The 7,296-nt window shown below is 42.1% G+C and overlaps 1 pseudogene; it reads right to left on the reverse strand.

The window, feature by feature from the left end:
- Positions 1-4,645: 4,645 nt before the first annotated feature.
- LOC132439423 (RNA-binding protein 3-like) lies at positions 4,646-5,102 on the reverse strand (annotated as a pseudogene).
- Positions 5,103-7,296: the final 2,194 nt, after the last annotated feature.

Here is a 7,296-nt window from a genome sequence, read left to right on the forward strand (position 1 = left end):
GGATTGAGATGGGCCTAGAGTCTGTGGGCAGTTGTAGGCGCTGCCCTTTGGGCAGCATGGTCAGGACAGTGAAGGGTGGGAACTTGCACGGTCGGGGAAATGAAGGGAGGAGCTGGGAGTAAACTCTACAGATGAGCACCAGGCAGGTCACGATGTGGCTGCCCTGTTTCTGAAGGAAGGCCCAGGAGGCAATGAGCTGTCTGACATGCTAAGATCCTAGAAAGAAGAGCTAGGCCTAATAGCAAGAAAGTACGGAGATGCAAATTTAAGCTTAATAGAGGAAAGATGTTTTAGGAATCAGAGATGCCTAAATATAGAAAGTGAGCTTCTCATTACTGCATACAGAGGTTGAACAGTCATCAGTCTGGGAGGTGATGGATAAAATAAAAATTAAAAAATTTAATAGAAATAATAATTTTATGTTTATAGTACTTGACATTTATTTATTTATTATAAATTTATTTATTTATTTATTTTTGGCTGCGTTGGGTCTTCTCACTGCGGTGGCTTCTCTTGTTGCGGAGCACGGGCTCTAGGCGCAAGGACTCCAGTAGCTGTGGCACGTGGGCTCAGCAGTTGTGGCTCATGGGCTCTAGAGCACAGGCTCAGTAGTTGTGACGCAGGGGCTTAGCTGCTCCGCGACATGTGGGATCTTCCCGGACCAGGGATCGAACCCCTGTACCCTGCATTGGCAGGCAGATTCTTAACAACTGCGCCACCAGGGAAGTCCTACTTGACATTTAAAAAGTTGTTTTGGCACAATTGCCTCTTAAAATAGTCTTCAGGGAATTCCCTGGCGCTCCAGTGGTTAGGACTCCACGCTTCCACCGCAGGGGGCACGGGTTCAATCCCTGGTCAGGGAACTGAGATCCCACATGCCATGCGGCACGGCCAAAAAAATAGTCTTGAGAGGTAGATAAAAAAACTTCTGACTTCAGGTTCAAGATGGCAGATTGAGGACACACAACAGTGAGCAAAACAGATAAAAATGTCTGCCCTTGTGGAGCTCACAATCTAGAAATTACATAGATTTTATGTTATCCTAGAGACACTGGAAGAACTTAGGGATAGGGCAAAATAAGGTAATGCAGGGGGAAAAAGAAAGGCGATTATAAATGTCAAGAAAAAAAGGCAAGGGCTTCCCTGGTGGCTCAGTGGTTGAGAATCTGCCTGCCAGTGCAGGGGACACGGGTTCGAGCCCTGGTCTGGGAAGATCCCACATGCCGTGGAGCAACTAGGCCCGTGAGCCACAACTACTAAGCCTGCGCGTCTGGAACCTGTGCTCCACAACAACAGAGGCCACGATAGTGAGAGGCCCGCGCGCCGCGATGAAGAGTGGTCCCCGCTTGCCACAACTAGAGAAAGCCCACGCACAGAAACGAAGACCCAACACAGCCATAAATAAATAAATTTTTAACAAAAAGGCAAAAGACAACATATTAAAAAAAAAAAAAAGAAAAAAAGGCAAAAAAACCCAATCGAGGTAATATAATTATAGCATCCTATTGGTTACGTAGTAAACAATATGTAGTCATAAGAGTATAAACACTGTTTTCAATTTTTAGAAACAATTTGTAGACAAAGCATAGAAACTCAGTGATGATTGAAGATAGAATGTCAATGTTAAGATTTTTGACAATATAAAAATAAATGTATAGTCAGTGGAATACTTGAATTAGAGGTGGGGAAATGAAATAAAAAGTGGAGAAGTTAATAGTCTAATTCTCATACAAGATATTGCTGAGATATTGACCAGAGTTGATAAAACAAACAAGGGATAGAAGAGTAAGTACATTGTTTAAATGTTCAAATGTAAACAGAAGAAGACATAGATAGACTAGATAGATAGATAGATAAGCAGGCAAAACAGAGAGGAAAAGAAAAAGAAGGGCATTTATGTGAACTAAATTTTCATTTTTCATACCGTGGACTCAATAGATTACCTAAAATCTGTAAATCAAAAATGGAATAATTTCAGAGGCTTACCACCTAAGTAAACAAAAATATAGGTGTTTAAAAGAGGTTGCCTTGAGGAAGTGAGTCGGGGTAGAAAGGATTGGACCAAGAAACCTGTTTTTCATGACACATGTGTATAACATTTCTTTTTTTAAAAATTTAATTTATTTTATTTTTGGCTGCGTTGGGTCTTCATTGTTGCGTGCCGGCTTCTCATTGTGGTGGCTTCTCTTGTTGTGGAGCACGGGCTCTAGGCGCGTGGGCTTCAGTACTTGTGGCACGCAGGTTCAGTAGTTGTGGCTCACAGGCTCTAGAGCGCAGGCTCAGCCGTTGTGGCGAGCGGGCTTAGTCGCTTCGCGGCATGGGGGATCTTCCCGGACCAGGGATCGAACCCCTGTCCCCTGCATTGGTAGGCGGATTCTTAACCACTGCGTCACCAGGGAAGCCCAACATTTCTTGATTTAAAAAAAATGCAATGTAATATATTATTTCCATGTTGTTAAAAAAATTAAAATCTATCATACCCATTAAAATAGATGAAGAAACTTGGGCTCAGAGAGGTGAGGTGACTTTGTTCAGGTCACAACACTAGGAAGAGGAGGGACCAGGAATGGATGTCATATCTCATGACACCAGCTCCTCTGAGCTCTGCGGGGCTGCTCCAAACAGCCCTGAGAGCTCCTTTCACTCTGCTTCTATGATTCACCATCCATTCAAGCTGCTATGCCTTTGCACCTGCTCTTTTCTCTGCCTGGGGTGCCCCTCCCAACGTCTTTTGCTGGCATGAGTCTGTTCATTTTTCACGACCCAGCCCTACGTCATTTCCTCCATAACAAGGACTCTTCTCTTGTCCTCCTCTTATACTCTGTCCCTGCCTCTACTGTAATGTTTATTTATGATCCCACTGGATCATAAATATTTGGCTATCCATCCTCCATCTTTCTGTCTTATTTGCTAGTCTGTGAGCCCTTCAAGGCAGAGGTCTGTGTCTGATTCAACACTGTATCCCAGCTCCCACCCCAATGCCTGCCACTGGGTCTTCAAAAGTGTTTCCGGAATTTGTGAATGTGTGGAGCACATGTGTCTCTGACTCTAAGATTCTGGGCTGGTGGCTGAGCCCCAAACCCTGGCCACAGGCCTGACAGCTGTGGACGAGGCTGCTTTGTCAGGTTCATACTCATCCCTAAGTGACTCCCCCTCTCGCAGCCTTCATATTCTGTCACCCTCCTGTTTTATTGTTCTCCGCTCACATCCCAAGGCTTATCTGCAAATCTCCCAAAAGGCATGCTTTAAGAGCCAATTGGAGCCTTCCATCTGGGTTGTATTAAATCACTGACAGAGTTCTGTCCCCAAGTCAGCAGGGGTTGGAGGAAGGCTTTGGGGAAGACCTTTTCTCCTTAGAGGAACTGACTCAGAAGAAAAATAACGTGCTGGTGGGAGCTGCCCAAAGTGGTGGGAGCAGGGAGATGAACAGATTGGGCAGCTCTTGTTAGATATGTGTCCCCAGGCATGCTCTCGGCGACTCCGGGCCTCTGTCTTATCACCTGGCTCACAGGAGAGTGATACATGCTCTGGGCTGGTGGGGATTACAAGAGACAAAGCATGCAGATGTGTCTGGAACAGCACTGGCCCAGAGTCGGGGCTCAGTCTATGTGTGAGTCTTCCTTCCTCTCCAGTTCTTTTTTTCTTTTTCTCTATCTTTGTTTTTACTTTTATCACAGTGATCCACTAACACTGTTTAAGAGGCAAATTCTTCTTTTGTTACAACAAAAACTAGTTTCTTACCCCGTCCTCACTATTTATTTTTCCCCAGAGGCAACCACTTTCAACTCTTTTAAACAATGCTTTCCGTATTTACTTGCATATTTCAAAATAACTTGCTTGTATTGGTACTTTTTTTTTGTTTTATTTTGTTTGTTTTGTTTTCAGGTTTCATCTTTTTAATCAACTCGGTGAAGGATGTCCTAAATGCTCCATGAAACACAACAGAATATTTTTTTCTTCCAGTATTAAAAAATATATATAGGGGAGTTCCCTGGTGGCCTAGTGGTTAGGATTCTGGACTTTCACTGTTGTGGCCTGGGATCAATCCCTAGTTGGGAAACTGAGATCCCGCAAGCCACACAGCTCGGTCAAAAAAAAAAAAGAAAAACAAAAAAATATACACAAATATTTTGAAGAAATTTCTATATAATCAGACAGAGATCGGGAGTATAAAACACCTCTAAGTAATCATGTTCTTGATTTCTTGTAGTTAACAGTTGGAATTGCTTCCTAACCGTGATTAAACATTGTGCACAGGTTTTTAAAATGTTCCTAGATACACATTTTTAAGAACAATCAGTCTGGCCAAACATTTTTTGCCAGAACCAATAATCCTGAGAGCCTGAACTAAAAATCTGGTTAAAAAAAAAAAAAAAAAAAAAAAAGGAAAAATACCCATACTCTACAAATGGCTCAGAATTTGTCTTTAAATGGGAGAAAAATTTTAAAAAACACATGAAGCTTTCTGAAAGGTCTTTAACAAGCTACCTCGGGAGCTCAATTCAAAAGCAAAGGTTGATGTACTAAAACAGATGTTTCAGTGCAGCTCCAAAAATCTTTATAAATACAGCCATTTGGAAGGATGGTCCTGAATCAGAAGAAGTTTCATTCCTTGTGTATCTATATTAGGTGTGCATGCCTCAACTCAGTTGTCATAATTGTCCCTGTAATTTCTTCCTGAGTAGCGGTCATGACCACCCTGGCTTCTGCCACCATAGTCTCTGGACCTTCCATATCCATATCCTCCAGGTTGATTGTCATACCTGCCATTTCCACAGCCCTGGTCCCCACGACCTCTAGAGTAACTGTGACCATGCCCATAGGAACCCCCTCTTGTTCTCCAGGGCCGACTTGCCCATGTGGTCTACACGGATCTGACGACCATCCAGAGACTCTCTATTCATGGCTCTCATGGTGTCTGAGGCATGCTCTGGATTGGCGATAATGATGTAGCCTAAACCCCGGGATCGCTGAGTTTCCCAGTCCTTGACAATAACCACCTCCGAAATAGGTCTGAAGCTGCTGCGGTGGTCTTCCAGAGCCTGCTCATCAGTGTTGAGGTTGTGGGCTCCCACGAAGAGCTTCTCTTCTTCAGAGGACATGGCAGTAAATTTGAGTCCTGGAAATGAAGAAGTAAAAAGGCCAAAGAGACAGTTACCGCCAAGGAGCCAAGAGACTGGGCGCTCTTGGTACTTTTTGAATTCATCTACGGAAGGACATCTTGATTGATTCTAGGTTTTGGCAACTGTGAATAAGGTTGCTATAAACATTTGTGTGTAGGTTTTTGTGTGGACATAAGTTTTCAACTCATTTAAGTGAATACCAAGGAGCACCATCTCTGGATTAGATGGCAAACCTACACTTAGCTTTGTAAGAAATTCCAGACTGTCTTCCAAAGTGGCTGTACCATTTTGCATTCCCACCAGCAATAAACGAGAGTTCCTGTTACTCCACATCCTCACCAGCATTTGGTGTTGTCAGTGTTTTGGCTTTTAGATAATTCCTGGTACCTCGTTATTTTAATTTGTTAATTCCTAATGACATATAGTGTTGAGCATCTTTTCATATGTTTATTTGCCATCGTATATCTTCTTTGAGGAGGTATCTGTTCAGATCTTTTGTCTATTTTTTGGTTTATTTGTTGGTTTTCTTTCTTTTTTTTTGTTGGTTTTCTTATTGTTCAGTTTTACGAGTTCTTTGTATATTTTAGATACAAGCCTCTATCAGATGTGTGTTTTGCAAATATTTTCTCCCAGTCTTTGATGTGCCTTTTCCTTCTCTTAAGGTACTGAGTTTTTATTATTATTATATGTTTAACGTCTAATAGCTCATTTTTGTTCTCTGGATCTTCTTTTTAATAGTTCCTTCTTTTCGTTTCATGTATGGAATAATTCTTCTCATCTCTCTGAAAATATTCGTGATAGTTTTTCCTGAAGTGTTCCTCTCCCCGCAAGCCTCTGTTTCTCCCAGGTTGCTTTTATTTCTTAGTAGAGGCTCTCCCCAAAACAACAGGTGATTCTTGTCTGTGTTCTTGTCTGAGGAAGACACCAAAATCTGACTGTACACTCTGTGTATGTTTGTGTTTTGGAGGTAGGGGTGTGTGCTTGGTGACTGTGGGCTTCTCTCTAGGGTAATCAGGCCAACATTTTTTTTTTTTTTTTTGGTGGTACACGGGCCTCTCACTGTTGTGGCCTCTCCCGTTGCGGAGCACAGGCTCTGGACGTGCAGGCTCAGCGGCCATGGCTCATGGGCCCAGCCGCTGTGCGGCATGTGGGATCCTCCCAGACTGGGGCACAAACCCATATCCCCTGCATCGGCAGGCGGACTCTCAACCACTGCGCCACCAGGGAAGCCCTAGGCCAACATTTTGTTGGGGAGCCTGCCTACCCAGTCCTTGCTGGACCTTGTAAACATGGCTACTAGTAGTTTTGGATTTGAGTGGGGGAAGAAGACCGGCAGTTTCACCATCTAGTAAGTAAACTTCCATTTCTTCCCTATTTTTAACACTCTACACCCATCTGTGTCTGCTGTCTTCCTGTCTGGATATCCTTATTTTATCTTCTCCAGATAGTGAAGCTTCAGGCTTCTACTGAGGTGCAGAACAGACAGTCCCCCACCTGTGTAGTGAGGGAGGGAATGGATCTGGGGTTAAACTGCTTCTTAGACTTTTTTGGGCATAATACCTTGAGTTTATTCCAAAGGAAAATTTTCATTTTCCCCAAGTGTTTTAACAGTCTACAAGAATAATATCTAATGTCTTTTCATGTTATGTGTAGACTTAAATTTTAAAATCAGAAGTGGTGATACTAGACAAGATGTAATTTACACTAATTTCTAATAATCTTCTTTTAATGAGAACTTGATGGGATTATTTTGTCACCCTAAAATGAGATTTTACTAAAATGTATACTTTTCTATCACTTGTTCATCTAAAGATCCAACTTTTTTACCTTCAATCTGTACCTATAATGAATGAACTTGAACAAAAACTTCTATCAGAAAGTGTTTCTATATACTTTATTTTTAAATTAATTGTTATTGGAGTATAGTTGATTTACAATGTTGTGTTAGTTTCTGCTATACAGCAAAGTGAATCGGTTATGCATATACATCTATCCACTCTTTTTTATATTCTATTCTCATATAGGTCATTACAGAGTATTGAGTAATGTTCCCTGTGCTATACAGTAGGTTCTTATTAGTTATCCATTTTATATATAGTAGTGTGTATATGTCAATCCCAATCTCCCAGTTTATTCCTCCTCCTTTCTTTCCCCCCTATATAGTTTAGTTGAG

The sequence above is a fragment of the Delphinus delphis genome, chromosome 16 (assembly GCF_949987515.2).
Source record: "Delphinus delphis chromosome 16, mDelDel1.2, whole genome shotgun sequence".
Lineage (NCBI taxonomy): Eukaryota > Metazoa > Chordata > Mammalia > Artiodactyla > Delphinidae > Delphinus > Delphinus delphis.